The 16,713-nt window shown below is 40.4% G+C and overlaps 4 non-coding genes across 4 annotated transcripts; all 4 read right to left on the bottom strand.

The window, feature by feature from the left end:
• Positions 1 to 8,336: 8,336 nt before the first annotated feature.
• Positions 8,337 to 8,452, bottom strand: LOC135006042 (U5 spliceosomal RNA). Its single transcript, XR_010206500.1, has one exon. It is a non-coding gene; the product is annotated as a U5 spliceosomal RNA (small nuclear RNA).
• A 275-nt stretch (positions 8,453 to 8,727) lies between these two features.
• Positions 8,728 to 8,843, bottom strand: LOC135006026 (U5 spliceosomal RNA). The gene has a single exon (XR_010206485.1). It is a non-coding gene; the product is annotated as a U5 spliceosomal RNA (small nuclear RNA).
• Positions 8,844 to 9,117: 274 nt separating this feature from the next.
• LOC135006050 (U5 spliceosomal RNA) lies at positions 9,118 to 9,234 on the bottom strand. The gene has a single exon (XR_010206508.1). It is a non-coding gene; the product is annotated as a U5 spliceosomal RNA (small nuclear RNA).
• Positions 9,235 to 9,293: 59 nt separating this feature from the next.
• Positions 9,294 to 9,457, bottom strand: LOC135005746 (U1 spliceosomal RNA). Its single transcript, XR_010206272.1, has one exon. It is a non-coding gene; the product is annotated as a U1 spliceosomal RNA (small nuclear RNA).
• Positions 9,458 to 16,713: the final 7,256 nt, after the last annotated feature.

Raw genomic sequence — 16,713 nt, 5'->3', positions numbered from 1 at the left:
GTTTTTGTCAATTACCATTTTAATAATAGGGTAAAGAAAATTAAGTGGATTTTTGAAAGAAAACAATACTGTCAATATACTATTAAAACAAATTAAAATGGTAAAAGTTATTGTACTTTAAGTAAAAATAAAAGAGCAAAAATATCAATCCCAGTTTTGGATTACTTTAATTAACAAAAAAAAATGCATATAGCAGAGGATAGTTTCAATCTGCCTACCTCTGGGTTATGGGCCCAGCATGTTTCCATTGCAGTACTCTGCTGCACATGTAAGTGCAAGAGATCCTGAAGCACTCACTCATCATGGGAAAGTACCAATGTGTTTCTTCGTTGGTTGATGGAAGAAACATCTTACAAAAACTCTCCAGATTATTGACTTTTTAAAGTTTTTCTAGGAAACGTTCTAGATGAATGCTTATTAGCCTTTGTCAGTATGTATGTTTGTAAAGTGTCTCTGTGGCGCAATCGGTTAGTGTGTTTGGTTATTAATCAAAGGGTTGGTGGTTCAATCCCACCCAACGATGTAATTGACCTTGTTATCAGATTTTGGTGATCTTTAAGTAGACAAGTCAAAATTTCAAACCCCCTTCTTATGGTGTAGGGTACCTGGCCTACTCTGATGTAATCAGAGTTAGATTTGAATCAGTGATTTTATAAAAAAACAGCTAGGAAGCACAATTTAGCAGTGGGTTGCAGAGAAAAAGAAATATGCTGGCAGAAAAATCCAATTGAGTGATTAAACAGCTCTTCATTTTCTGGCTTTATTTTTATGCTAACTAATTTGTTCTCTGAAAAGTGTCCACAAAGCCAAGTATCTGATTAACATATTTGTAGGGATGGTTTTTCACCTATTACTAAATTAAACTTGCTTCATTGGAAAGGCAGCAAGATGCATCCTCATTTCAATATCTACTGAAATAATACAGGTTGACACCAGGAAACATTAACGCCACTGCATCCTTGCTGCTTTCTCATGTGGAAGTCTGTTTAATGTGAAAACAAGGTGATATCTAATTAGCACACAGGTAAGGAATAAAGAAAATCTTTATTTAAGGGTGAAGATGTTTCTCACAAAATCGTTGCCCCAATGCATCATTGAAATTCAAGCTGGAAAGATGATTTTAATATATCACTTGTACATTTTGTATTGCTCTTCTGGTGACAATGTAGTTTGTTTTTGTCAATTACCATTTTAATAATCGGGTAAAGAAAATTAATTGGATTTTTGAAAGAAAACAACACTGTCAATATACTATTAAAACAAATTAAAATGGTAAAAGTTATTGTACTTTAAGTAAAAATAAAAGCTAAAATATCAATCCCAGTTTTGGATTACTTTAATGAACAAAAAAAAATGCATATAGCAAAGGATAGTTTCAATCTGCCTACCTCTGGGTTATGGGCCCAGCATGCTTCCATTGCAGTACTCTGCTGCACATGTAAGTGCAAGAGATCCTGAAGCACTCACTCATCATGGGAAAGTACCAATGTGTTTCTTCATTGGTTGCTGGAAGAAACATCTTACAAAAACTCTCCAGATTATTGACTTTTTAAAGTTTTTCTAGGAAACGTTCTAGATGAATGCTTATTAGTCTTTGTCAGTATGTACTTTTTGCAAAGTGTCTCTGTGGCACAATCGGTTAGTGTGTTCAGCTATTAATCAAAAGGTTGGTGGTTCAATCCCATCCAGGGACGTAATTGACCTTGTCATCAAATTTTGGTAATATTTAAGTAGACAAGTCATATAGCAGAGGATAGTTTCAATCTGCCTACCTCTGGGTTATGGACCCAGCATGCTTCCATTACAGTACTCTGCTGCACATGTAAGTGCAAGAGATCCTGAAGCACTCACTCATCATGCGAAAGTACCAATGTGTTTCTTCATTGGTTGCTGGAAGAAACATCTTACAAAAACTCTCCTTATTATTGACTTTTTAAAGTTTTTCTAGGAATCGTTCTAGATGAATGCTTATTAGCCTTTGTCAGTATGTACTTTTGCAAAGTTTTGCTGTGGCGCAATCAGTTAGTGTGTACGGCTATTAACCAAAAGGTTGGTGGTTCAATCCCACCCAGGGACGTAATTGAACTTGTAATCAGATTTTGTTGATCTTTAAGTAGACAAGTCAAAATTTCGAAAACCCCTGTTATGGTGTAGGGTACCTGGCCTTCTCTGATGTAATCAGAGTTAGATTTGATTCATACTGTTAACTGGGTAGTATATCACAAGTTATACGGTGTGATTGGTGTGGCTGGTATGAATCTTGACCTTGGATTAACAAAAATCCTTTCCTCGAACTGTCTGTCTCCTCTGGGCACAGTTTCTCTAACTGAGGTATGGAGGAGGGGCATAGAGGGAGGAGCCAGTGCACACCCAGATCTAAAGTCTTTCTTAAAGTGCCCATGTCTGCTGCGGAGCCCGTCTATCCCCCATGGTCCTTACGGAGTCCCCATCATCCTCTACGGACTACGAGAAAAAAAAATTACCGGTAGGTTTAAAATGTTATTTTTTTCTCTGCAACCCACTGCTAAATTGTGCTTCCTAGCTGTTTTTTATAAAATCACTTAATTAAATCTAACTCTGATTACGTCAGAGAAGGCCAGGTACCCTACACCATAAGAGGGGGTTTGAAATTTTGACTTGTCTACTTAAAGATCACCAAAATCTGATGACAAGGTCAATTACATCCCTGGGTGGGATTGAACCACCAACCTTTTGGTTAATAGCCCATGTAAGTGCAAGAAATCCTGAAGCACTCACTCATCATGGGAAAGTACCAATGTGTTTCTTACAAAAATTCTCCAGATTATTGACTTTTTAAAGTTTTTCTAGGAAACGTTCTAGATGAATGATTATTAGCCTTTGTCAGTATTGACTTTTGCAAGGTGTCTCTGTGGCGCAATCGGTTAGCATGTTTGGCTATTAACTAAAAGGTTGGTGGTTCAATCCCACCCAGGGATGTAATTGACCTTGTAATCAGATTTTGGTGATCTTTAAGTAGACAAGTCAAAATTTCAAAAACCCCCCTTATGGTGTAGGGTACCTGGCCTTCTCTGATGTAATCAGAGTTAGATTTGATTAAGTGATTTTATAAAAAAACAGCTAGGAAGCACAATTTAGCAGTGGGTTGCAGAGAAAAAAAATATGCTGGCAGAAAAGTCCAATTGAGTGATTAAACAGCTCTTCATTTTCTGATTTTATGTTTATGCTAACAAATTTGCTCTCTGAAAAGTGTCCACAAAGCCAAGTCTCTGATTAACACCTTTGTAGGAATGGTTTTTCACCTATTACTGAAATAAACTTGCTTCATTGGAAAGGCATCAAAGATGCATCCTCATTTCAATGTCTACTGAAATAATACAGGTTGACACCAGGAAACGTCACTGCATCCTTGCTGCTTCCTCACGGGGAAGTCTGTTTAATGTGAAAACAAGGTGATATCTAATCAGCACACAGGTAAGGAATTAAGAAAATCTTTCTTTGTGGGTGAAGATGTTTCTCACAAATTGTTGTCCCAATGCATCATTGAAATTCAAGATGGAAGATGATTTTCATATATCACTTGTACATTTTGCATTGCTCTTCTGGTGACAATGTAGTTTGTTTTTGTCAATTACCATTTCAGTAATAGGGTAAAGAAAATTAAGTGGATTTTTTAAAGAAAACAATGCTGTCAATATACTATTAAAACAAATTAAAATGATAAAAGTTATTGTACTTTAAGTAAAAATAAAAGAGCCAAAATATCAATCCCAGTTTTTGATTACTTTAATTATAAAAAAAAAAATGCGCAGAGGATAGTTTCGATCAATCGACCTCTGGGTTATGGGCCCAGCATGCTTCCATTGCACTACTCTGCTGCTCATGGAAGTGTAAGAGATCCTGAAGACTAAATTGATTAAAGGCCTAAAAGTACTGGACTATAAGGAAAGACTTACTAGGCTGAATATTTATACACTAGAAAAGAGGTGCCTAAGAGGAGATATTATTAATATCTTCAAATATGTAAAGATACATAACAAAGAGTTATCAGAGGAATTATTTATTAAAAGAACACGTGGTCACTCGCTGCGACTGGAGGAAAGTTCAGAACGCAATGGAGGAAAGGTTTCTTCACTGTTAGGGCAATCAGGATGTGGAATTCCCTGCCAGGGAAGGTGGTAATGGCGGACTCTGTAATTGGATTTAAAAAAGGAATGGATACATTTCTGAATGAAAAAGCTATCCAAGGTTATAATACTTAAAATATCAACATGGTTAATCCGGGGGTAACATGAGTTATAGTAGCTAACTAGTCATAAAACATTATTCAGCAAGTATGTAGAATCATCACAACTTAAAACAGGTTGAACACGATGGGCAATTTGCCTCTATTCAACCTCAAAAACTATGTTACTATATTACTATGTTATTGTAGTATACAGAACACCACAATGCAATGAGCAGTGATAGTGAGCACTGATGAGGATACTAGAACTGACACTGAGCAGCAAGATGCAGCACTGGACTATTAGTAATGTACTGTAGTATGCTGAGCACCACAATGCAGCACAAGACAATGAGCAGTGATACTGAGCACTGATGAGGATACTACTGAGAACTGACACTGAGCAGGAGAGACACACTACTAGTATTACTGAGCAGCAATAAGTAACCACTGATACTGAGCACTGATATTGAGATTTCCACTGAGAGAACATAGCCACGTCCTCTCCGCTCTCTCTTCAATGCACGAGTAAAAATGGCAGCAACGCGCAGCTCTTTATATGGAATCCGAATCTCGCGAGAATCCGACAGCGGGATGATGACATTTTCCCTTGTTCAGGTTTTCCGAGTCAGGCGGGAACAACCGAGCCTGCCTCGGACCAGTGTAAACCACGTGGAGTTCGTGGGGAATTCGGTTCTCGGAGAACCGAACTCGCTCCTCTCTACCTTATACCCATCAATTTTTTTATTTTCAATCTAAGCCCCTGCAGTTTTCTGTAAGCATCTGCTTCGCTATGATGATTAACAAGTCACAAGGGCAAACACTCAGGGTTTGAGGCGTAGATCTTAGGACCAGCTGCTACAAGCATGGCAGAGGTGTCACTATCACTGGTGACACACAGAGAGGTGGCGAGGGAGATTGTAATGCAGTGCGCGCAGATAAGCAGCGCAATGGTAAAAAGGAGGCATGGTTTCATAGGTAGGGGCGTGGCCTGGTGGCCTGAATCTACATTTTGTTGCTCCGGGTGTCCCGGGGGTTGGGGGCTGCACCCGGGGACTAGTGTGTGAGCGGTGCTGGCTCCTGCACAGTGACAGGGCATGGCCACCCAGCATGACGCCTCCCTTCTTGACCATGCTGTAATTGCAGTCGCACTGCAGTTCAGCGTGATCATAAAAAATGGTGTAGGCTCCTGCTGGTGCAGACTGTATGTGCGCGCAGGAAGCCGCCACCATTTTTGTGATCACAGCGGCTGAATGTGATGTCATACAGCCGCTGTGACCACGCCCCCTGTGTCTCCTCCGTTGCAGACCCCATTTTGAAGCCTTGCCCCCGCACCGCTCCATCCCTGACTTGGAAATGGAGTGTTGCTGACCCACCTCTCCCCCCCTTCCCCACCCCGATTGACAGGCAGAGGCGATCACATTCTCTGCGGGGTGCCGCAGAAAATGCAGGCACATGCGTATGCTCTTAGCAATTTTTGCAGTTGGATCGCTTATTGTGATTGCAATCCAACCTGAATCAGGCCCTATTACCTATCACAATGCGCTGCGGGCAGTACAAAATTGGGTTAATATAGGAGAAAAACCCCCAGACCTGTGCTCCTTAACTGTACCTGGTGGCTAGTGGAGCGGCTGCCCAGTAATCAGTGTCCACCGCAGTGCGCACACGGCCCACCCCCTACGGCCTCGCTCCCCTTCATCAGCGGCCTCGTGATCCGGAAGGGTGGTGTGTGTGTGACTGACCTTAGGATGAAACCGGAGCCTCCGCTGCAGTGACCCAGCAACCAGGGCACGGGAGTATATAGCGCCGCTGGGAGTGATGAAGCTGCAGTAAAGATGTCTATTAGACCTAGCCTGCTGCAGCCCTTGTAGATTCTCATAAAACAAGTTCTTCTTTTCTTGTCAAAATTAATAGCTAAGAATAGGCTGCCTGAGGCAGGCCCCTGTTAATTGGCCTGCTACTGAAGGCACCAACTACAAACTGAGCTCCCTGTTCATGGAAGCGGGGTTATAGAGGAGAATGCACTGAGCTTCTTGGGAACAGTCAAAAGCTTTGAGCCGGTTGGTGCCTCAGATCAAGATCCTACTCTACACCCCAATGTGAATCCTTGTGGAGTCCAGTGTACCCCACAGAAGAAATTAATGTGTCACACCCATTGGCAGCAACCTTAGAATAGCTGCTGACGGGCACAATTGAGAAAGGAAGGGGGGGGGGACATTTGAATCCAGCACATAGATGCAATTCAAATATGTAATTTGTACCTTCCTATTTTAAAATATAATGGATGAACCTCACCCTGTGAGAACAATCTTCATGATCAAGAGATCTAATATGTAAAATAAGTATGAGTTGGGATAGGGCTGGGGAGGGTGGCAGCTCGGGCAGCCCCTCCCCCGTCAAGTTAAGGAGATTCAACTGAGGAAGCACAAGGGAACTCTCGTCTGGGGACAACAACTGCAGGGAGACCACATCTTTTCAGATGAACATGGGATGGCGGAAGGCTGCCTAATACTGAAGCACCATCAAATATCAAACCATATCCAACAACTAGTAACAGCATTCCTGGGGGAAGGTCTGCAGCAGACGGATTTGCATACGGTGATGTCATCCAAGCAGTGGGCCAAAGTTGGCTGGAACCCTCATCTGCATATAAAAAGAGAAAAGGGGCATGCAGGGCATGGCGGCCTTTTGCAGTGCTTGGATGACCCCTAGTTCGCATTAAACACCCCCACCCTCCTTTGGTGTGGGGCTCATGTTGGCCATGCCCCATCCCCTGAAGCATTCATGCTGATTTCTTGCAGCAGCTGGGCACTGTAACAGCTCCAGAGCTGCTCTGTAAGGCAAGTAAAAGGGTGTGGGCCCTGCAGCACCACCTGTAGTTCGCATTGTGCGTTGGAAGGCACAAAGTAAGCAGACGGGAGGAGAAGTCAGGATAGTACACAAGGGCATCCTTTTCTCTTAGTCCGTAGAGGATGCTGGGGTCACATTAAGAACCATGGGGTATAGACGGGATCCGCAAGAGACATGGGCACTTTAAGACTTTCAAAGGGTGTGAACTGGCTCCTCCCTCTATGCCCCTCCTCCAGACTCCAGTTATAGGAACTGTGCCCAGGGAGACGGACATTTCGAGGAAAGGATTTATTGTTAAACTAAGGTGAGCATCTTACCAGCTCACACCTTAAGCATGCCGCAGAACGTGGCATTCAACAGAACACAAGCCAACGGCATGAACAATTGCAGCAAAAAGCTGACCAGAACCGTAACACAACATGTGTATAACCACAAGTAATAACTGCAGACACAGTATGGACTGGGACGGGTGCCCAGCATCCTCTACGTACTAAGAGAAAAGGATTTACCGGTAGGTATTAAAATCCTATTTTCTCATACGACCTAGAGGATGCTGGGGTCACATTAAGAACCATGGGGTTATACCAAAGCTCTTGAACGGGTGGGAGAGTGCGTACGACTCTGCAGCACCGAATGACCCAACTTGAGGTTATCATCAGCCAAGGTATCAAACTTGTAAAACTTAGCAAAAGTGTTTACTAAATAGCTGCTCGGCAAAGTTGCAATGCCGAGACTCCCCGACCAGCTGCCCAGGATGAACCCACCTTTCTAGTAGAATGGGTCTTCACCTAATTCAGTAACGGCAATCCTGCCGTGGAATGAGCATGCTGAATTTTACCACAGATCCAGCGCATAATGGTCTGCATGGAAGCAGGACACCCAATCATGTTGGGAGCATACAGGACAAACAGAGCCTCTGTTTTCCTAATCTGAACCGTTCTGGTGACATAAATTTTCAAAGTTCTGACCACAGCCAGAGACTTTGACTCAACGAAGGTGTCAGTGGCCAAAGGCACCATGTGGAAAGATGAACCACCTTCGGCAGAAATTGTTGACGTGTCCTCAATTCTGCTCTATCTTCATGAAAGATCAAATAAAGGCTCTTGTGATACTGCATGGTTTGTACTGTTTTCCATGTGCTCCCAGATCTTTCAAGCAAGTAGCATGGTCAAGAAAGTTCTGTTTGAAAAGAAACAAACATTTACTGTCATTGTTATGCAAATAAACTTACATTAAAGCTAACAAGAAAGCACACTCGTTCTGTCTTTAAACTGATAAAAGAAACCCCAATAATATGGGGCATGCAAAAATTGAGATAAAACTCAGTTTTGCTCCTCTCCACGGAAATCTTTAATAAAAGGCGAAATATTTGTTAGTTCTGAAGAGAAACCAGAGCATGACCAAGATTCCACCTGTCGCCTGAGTGCCATGCCAGCAGTTCTCATTCAGCTCAAAGTGAGCACCCAATTTGAATGAAAGAAAGCAGATTTCTCACCAGGCTTCCCCTTGCTATAAACATGGTTTGTACTCTTTTCCATGTGCTCCCAGATCTTTCAAACAATTAGTGTGGTCAAGAAAGTTCTGTTTGAAAAGAAACAAACATTTACTGTCATTTCTATGCAAATGAGCTTACATTAAAGCACACTCGTTCTATCTTTAAACCAATAAAATAAAACCCCAATAAGATGGGGCATGCAAAAATTGAGATAAAACTCAGTTTTGCTCCTCTCCACGGAAATCTTTAGTAAAAGGCGAAAGATTTGTTCGTTCTGAAGAGAAACCACAGCATGACCAAGATTCTACCTGTCGCCTGAGTGCCATGCCAGCAGTCCTCATTCAGCTCAAAGTGAGCACCCAATTTGAAAGAAAGAAAGCAGATTTCTCACCAGGCTTCCCCTTGCTATAAACATGGTTTGTACTCTTTTCCATGTGCTCCCAGATCTTTCAAGCAATTAGTATAGTCAAGAAAGTTCTGTTTGAAAAGAAACAAACATTTACTGTCATTTCTACGCAAATGAGCTTACATTAAAGCACACTCGTTCTATCTTTAAACTGATAAAAGAAACCCCAATAAGACGGGGCATGCAAAAATTGAGATAAAACTCAGTTTTGCTCCTCTCCACGGAAATCTTTAGTAAAAGGCAAAAGATTTGTTCGTTCTGAAGAACTAGCACAAGGGAACTCTCAAAAGAAGAACAAGGCTCTGAAACAAAGAAATCTGACTTTTACCAGAGCTGACCAGAAGAAAACACAAACACAGTCCCCCACTACCACAAATAAAGCAGTCGAGTTTCCCACATTTGGGGAAATCACAGGGGTCAGCATACCCAGAATGCAATGAATGAACCTCACCCTGGGAGAATAATCCTTATGACCATGGTATCTCCTATGCAAAATAAGTATGATTTGGGATAGAGCTGGGGAGGGCCGCTGCTCAGGCACATCTCTGTCAAGTTAAGGAGATTCAACTGAGGCAGCACAAGGGAACTCTCATCTGGGGACAACAACTGCAGGGAGAACACATATTTTCAGATGAACATGGGAGGGCAGAAGGCTGCCTAATACTGAAGCACCCCCAAACAACAAACCAAATGCAACAACTAGTGCAAGCATTCCTGGGGGAAGGCCTGCCGCAGATGGATTTGCATATGGTGATGTCATCCAAGCAGTGGGTCAAAGTTGGCTTCAACCCTCGTCTGCATATGAAAACAGAAAAGGGGCGTGCAGGGCATGGTGGCCTTTTGCGGCGCTTGTCTGACCCCTAGTTTGCATTAAACACCTCCACCCTCCTTCGGTGTGGGGCTCATGTTGGCTATGCCCCAGCCCCTGAAGCATTCAAGCTGATTTTTCTCCCAAACGAAAGACACTAGAATGAAAATTTTAAAGCCTCCTGTTAGTGCTTCATCTACACGTTATAGCCCTGAATTTTCCAATGCCTAGCTCTTTGCAAAAGAGAGATATCGGCAAGGAAAAGCTGTATTGTACCTTTGCATTTTTCTCCCAAACGAAAGACACTAGAATGAAAATTTTAAAGCCTCCTGTTAGTGCTTCATATACACGTTATAGCCCTGAATTTTCCAATGCCTATCTCTTTGCAAAAGAGAGATATCGACAAGGAAAAGCTGTATTGTACCTTTGCATTTTTCTCCCAAACGAAGGACATTAGAATGAAAATTTTAAAGCCTCCTATTAGTGCTTCATCTACACGTTATAGCCCTGAATTTTCCAATGCCTAGCTCTTTGCAAAAGAGAGATATCGGCAAGGAAAAGCTGTATTGTACCTTTGCATTTTTCTCCCAAACGAAAGACACTAGAATGAAAATTTTAAAGCCTCCTGTTAGTGCTTCATCTACACGTTATAGCCCTGAATTTTCCAATGCCTATCTCTTTGCAAAAGAGAGATATCGGCAAGGAAAAGCTGTATTGTACCTTTGCATTTTTCTCCCAAACGAAGGACACTAGAATGAAAATTTTAAAGCCTCCTATTAGTGCTTCATCTACACGTTATAGCCCTGAATTTTCCAATGCCTATCTCTTTGCAAAAGAGAGATATCGGCAAGGAAAAGCTGTATTGTACCTTTGCATTTTTCTCCCAAACGAAGGACACTAGAATGAAAATTTTAAAGCCTCCTGTTAGTGCTTCATCTATACGTTATAGCCCTGAATTTTCAAATGCCTATCTCTTTGCAAAAGAGAGATATCGGTAAGGAAAAGCTGTATTGTACCTTTGCATTTTTCTCCCAAACGAAAGACACTAGAATGAAAATTTTAAAGCCTCCTGTTAGTGCTTCATCTACACGTTATAGCCCTGAATTTTCCAATGCCTATCTCTTTGCAAAAGAGAGATATCGGCAAGGAAAAGCTGTATTGTACCTTTGCATTTTTCTCCCAAACGAAGGACACTAGAATGAAAATGTAAAAGCCTCCTGTTAGTGCTTCATCTACACGGTATAGCCCTGAATTTTCCAATGCCTATCTCTTTGCGAAAGAGAGATATCGGCAAGGAAAAGCTGCATTGTACTTTTGCATTTTTCTCCCAAACGAAAGACACTAGAATGAAATTTTTAAAGCCTACTGTTAGTGCTTCATCTACACGTTATAGCCCTGCATTTTCCAATGCCTATCTCTTTGCAAAAGAGAGATATCGGCAAGGAAAAGCTGCATTGTACTTTTGCATTTTTCTCCCAAACGAAAGACACTAGAATGAAAATTTTAAAGCCTCCTGTTAGTGCTTCATCTACACGTTATAGCCCTGAATTTTCCAATGCTTAGCTCTTTGCAAAAGAGAGATATTGGCAAGGAAAAGCTGTATTGTACCTTTGCATTTTTCTCCCAAACGAAAGACACTAGAATGAAAATTTTAAAGCCTCCTGTTAGTGCTTCATCTACACGTTATAGCCCTGAATTTTCCAATGCCTAGCTCTTTGCAAAAGAGAGATATTGGCAAGGAAAAGCTGTATTGTACCTTTGCATTTTTCTCCCAAACGAAAGACACTAGAATGAAAATTTTAAAGCCTCCTGTTAGTGCTTCATCTACACGTTATAGCCCTGAATTTGTCCAATGCCTATCTCTTTGCAAAAGAGAGATATCGGCAAGGAAAAGCTGTATTGTACCTTTGCATTTTTCTCCCAAACGAAGGACACTAGAATGAAAATTTTAAAGCCTCCTGTTAGTGCTTCATCTACACGTTATAGCCCTGAATTTTCCAATGCCTATCTCTTTGCAAAAGAGAGATATCGGCAAGGAAAAGCTGTATTGTACCTTTGCATTTTTCTCCCAAACGAAAGACACTAGAATGAAAATTTTAAAGCCTCCTGTTAGTGCTTCATCTACATGTTATAGCCCTGAATTTTCCAATGCCTATCTCTTTGCAAAAGAGAGATATCGGCAAGGAAAAGCTGTATTGTACCTTTGCATTTTTCTCCCAAACGAAGGACATTAGAATGAAAATTTTAAAGCCTCCTATTAGTGCTTCATCTACACGTTATAGCCCTGAATTTTCCAATGCCTATCTCTTTGCAAAAGAGAGATATCGGCAAGGAAAAGCTGCATTGTACTTTTGCATTTTTCTCCCAAACGAAAGACACTAGAATGAAATTTTTAAAGCCTACTGTTAGTGCTTCATCTACACGTTATAGCCCTGCATTTTCCAATGCCTATCTCTTTGCAAAAGAGAGATATCGGCAAGGAAAAGCTGCATTGTACTTTTGCATTTTTCTCCCAAACGAAAGACACTAGAATGAAAATTTTAAAGCCTCCTGTTAGTGCTTCATCTACACGTTATAGCCCTGAATTTTCCAATGCCTAGCTCTTTGCAAAAGAGAGATATTGGCAAGGAAAAGCTGTATTGTACCTTTGCATTTTTCTCCCAAACGAAAGACACTAGAATGAAAATTTTAAAGCCTCCTGTTAGTGCTTCATCTACACGTTATAGCCCTGCATTTTTCTCCCAAACGAAAGACACTAGAATGAAAATTTTAAAGCCTCCTGTTAGTGCTTCATCTACACGTTATAGCCCTGAATTTTCCAATGCCTATCTCTTTGCAAAAGAGAGATATCGGCAAGGAAAAGCTGCATTGTACTTTTACATTTTTCTCCCAAACGAAAGACACTAGAATGAAAATTTTAAAGCCTCCTTTTAGTGCTTCATCTACACGTAATAGCCCTGAATTTTCCAATGCCTATCTCTTTGCAAAAGAGAGATATCGGCAAGGAAATGCTGTATTGTACCTTTGCATTTTTCTCCCAAACGAAAGACACTAGAATGAAAATTTTAAAGCCTCCTGTTAGTGCTTCATCTACACGTTATAGCCCTGAATTTTCCAATGCCTAGCTCTTTGCAAAAGAGAGATATTGGCAAGGAAAAGCTGTATTGTACCTTTGCATTTTTCTCCCAAACGAAGGACACTAGAATGAAAATTTTAAAGCCTCCTGTTAGTGCTTCATCTACACGTTATAGCCCTGAATTTTCCAATGCCTATCTCTTTGCAAAAGAGAGATATCGGCAAGGAAAAGCAGCATTGTACTTTTGCATTTTTCTCCCAAACGAAAGACACTAGAATGAAAATTTTAAAGCCTCCTGTTAGTGCTTTATCTACACGTTATAGCCCTGAATTTTCCAATGCCTAGCTCTTTGCAAAAGAGAGATATTGGCAAGGAAAAGCTGTATTGTACCTTTGCATTTTTCTCCCAAACGAAAGACACTAGAATGAAAATTTTAAAGTCTACTGTTAGTGCTTCATCTACACGTTATAGCCCTGAATTTTCCAATGCCTAGCTCTTTGCAAAAGAGAGATATCGGCAAGGAAAAGCTGTATTGTACCTTTGCATTTTTCTCCCAAACGAAAGACACTAGAATGAAAATTTTAAAGCCTCCTGTTAGTGCTTCATCTACACGTTATAGCCCTGAATTTTCCAATGCCTATTTCTTTGCAAAAGAGAGATATCGGCAAGGAAAAGCTGTATTGTACCTTTGCATTTTTCTCCCAAACGAAGGACACTAGAATGAAAATTTTAAAGCCTCCTATTAGTGCTTCATCTACACGTTATAGCCCTGAATTTTCCAATGCCTATCTCTTAGCAAAAGAGAGATATCGGCAAGGAAAAGCTGTATTGTACCTTTGCATTTTTCTCCCAAACGAAAGACACTAGAATGAAAATTTTAAAGCCTCCTGTTAGTGCTTCATATACACGTTATAGCCCTGAATTTTCCAATGCCTATCTCTTTGCAAAAGAGAGATATCGGCAAGGAAAAGCTGCATTGTACTTTTACATTTTTCTCCCAAACGAAAGACACTAGAATGAAAATTTTAAAGCCTCCTGTTAGTGCTTCATCTACACGTTATAGCCCTGAATTTTCCAATGCCTATCTCTTTGCAAAAGAGAGATATCGGCAAGGAAAAACTGCATTGTACTTTTACATTTTTCTCCCAAACGAAAGACACTAGAATGAAAATTTTAAAGCCTCCTTTTAGTGCTTCATCTACACGTAATAGCCCTGAATTTTCCAATGCCTATCTCTTTGCAAAAGAGAGATATCGGCAAGGAAATGCTGTATTGTACCTTTGCATTTTTCTCCCAAACGAAAGACACTAGAATGAAAATTTTAAAGCCTCCTGTTAGTGCTTCATCTACACGTTATAGCCCTGAATTTTCCAATGCCTAGCTCTTTGCAAAAGAGAGATATTGGCAAGGAAAAGCTGTATTGTACCTTTGCATTTTTCTCCCAAACGAAAGACACTAGAATGAAAATTTTAAAGCCTCCTGTTAGTGCTTCATCTACACGTTATAGCCCTGAATTTTCCAATGCCTATCTCTTTGCAAAAGAGAGATATCGGCAAGGAAAAGCTGCATTGTACTTTTACATTTTTCTCCCAAACGAAAGACACTAGAATGAAAATTTTAAAGCCTCCTTTTAGTGCTTCATCTACACGTAATAGCCCTGAATTTTCCAATGCCTATCTCTTTGCAAAAGAGAGATATCGGCAAGGAAATGCTGTATTGTACCTTTGCATTTTTCTCCCAAACGAAAGACACTAGAATGAAAATTTTAAAGCCTCCTGTTAGTGCTTCATCTACACGTTATAGCCCTGAATTTTCCAATGCCTAGCTCTTTGCAAAAGAGAGATATTGGCAAGGAAAAGCTGTATTGTACCTTTGCATTTTTCTCCCAAACGAAAGACACTAGAATGAAAATTTTAAAGCCTCCTGTTAGTGCTTCATATACACGTTATAGCCCTGAATTTTCCAATGCCTATCTCTTTGCAAAAGAGAGATATCGGCAAGGAAAAGCTGCATTGTACTTTTACATTTTTCTCCCAAACGAAAGACACTAGAATGAAAATTTTAAAGCCTCCTGTTAGTGCTTCATCTACACGTTATAGCCCTGAATTTTCCAATGCCTAGCTCTTTGCAAAAGAGAGATATTGGCAAGGAAAAGCTGTATTGTACCTTTGCATTTTTCTCCCAAACGAAAGACACTAGAATGAAAATTTTAAAGCCTCCTGTTAGTGCTTCATCTACACGTTATAGCCCTGAATTTTCCAATGCCTATCTCTTTGCAAAAGAGAGATATCGGCAAGGAAAAGCTGCATTGTACTTTTACATTTTTCTCCCAAACGAAAGACACTAGAATGAAAATTTTAAAGCCTCCTTTTAGTGCTTCATCTACACGTAATAGCCCTGAATTTTCCAATGCCTATCTCTTTGCAAAAGAGAGATATCGGCAAGGAAATGCTGTATTGTACCTTTGCATTTTTCTCCCAAACGAAAGACACTAGAATGAAAATTTTAAAGCCTCCTGTTAGTGCTTCATATACACGTTATAGCCCTGAATTTTCCAATGCCTATCTCTTTGCAAAAGAGAGATATCGGCAAGGAAAAGCTGCATTGTACTTTTACATTTTTCTCCCAAACGAAAGACACTAGAATGAAAATTTTAAAGCCTCCTGTTAGTGCTTCATCTACACGTTATAGCCCTGAATTTTCCAATGCATATCTCTTTGCAAAAGAGAGATATCGGCAAGGAAAAGCTGCATTGTACTTTTACATTTTTCTCCCAAACGAAAGACACTAGAATGAAAATTTTAAAGCCTCCTTTTAGTGCTTCATCTACACGTAATACCCCTGAATTTTCCAATGCCTATCTCTTTGCAAAAGAGAGATATCGGCAAGGAAATGCTGTATTGTACCTTTGCATTTTTCTCCCAAACGAAAGACACTAGAATGAAAATTTTAAAGCCTCCTGTTAGTGCTTCATCTACACGTTATAGCCCTGAATTTTCCAATGCCTATCTCTTTGCAAAAGAGAGATATCGGCAAGGAAAAGATGTATTGTACCATTGCATTTTTCTCCCAAACGAAGGACACTAGAATGAAAATTTTAAAGCCTCCTTTTAGTGCTTCATCTACACGTTATAGCCCTGAATTTTCCAATGCCTATCTCTTAGCAAAAGAGAGATATCGGCAAGGAAAAGCTGTATTGTACCTTTGCATTTTTCTCCCAAACGAAAGACACTAGAATGAAAATTTTAAAGCCTCCTGTTAGTGCTTCATATACACGTTATAGCCCTGAATTTTCCAATGCCTATCTCTTTGCAAAAGAGAGATATCGGCAAGGAAAAGCTGCATTGTACTTTTGCATTTTTCTCCCAAACGAAAGACACTAGAATGAAAATTTTAAAGCCTCCTGTTTGTGCTTCATCTACACGTTATAGCCCTGAATTTTCCAATGCCTATCTCTTTGCAAAAGAGAGATATCGGCAAGGAAAAGCTGCATTGTACTTTTACATTTTTCTCCCAAACGAAAGACACTAGAATGAAAATTTTAAAGCCTCCTTTTAGTGCTTCATCTACACGTAATAGCCCTGAATTTTCCAATGCCTATCTCTTTGCAAAAGAGAGATATCGGCAAGGAAATGCTGTATTGTACCTTTGCATTTTTCTCCCAAACGAAAGACACTAGAATGAAAATTTTAAAGCCTCCTGTTAGTGCTTCATCTACACGTTATAGCCCTGAATTTTCCAATGCCTATCTCTTTGCAAAAGAGAGATATCGGCAAGGAAAAACTGTATTGTACCTTTGCATTTTTCTCCCAAACGAAAGACACTAGAATGAAAAATTTAAAGCCTCCTGTTAGTGCTTCATCTACACGTTATA

Source organism: Pseudophryne corroboree, unplaced genomic scaffold (assembly GCF_028390025.1).
Source record: "Pseudophryne corroboree isolate aPseCor3 unplaced genomic scaffold, aPseCor3.hap2 scaffold_207, whole genome shotgun sequence".
Classification (NCBI taxonomy): Eukaryota; Metazoa; Chordata; class Amphibia; order Anura; family Myobatrachidae; genus Pseudophryne; species Pseudophryne corroboree.
This window is presented reverse-complemented; position numbering and strand designations above follow the sequence as displayed.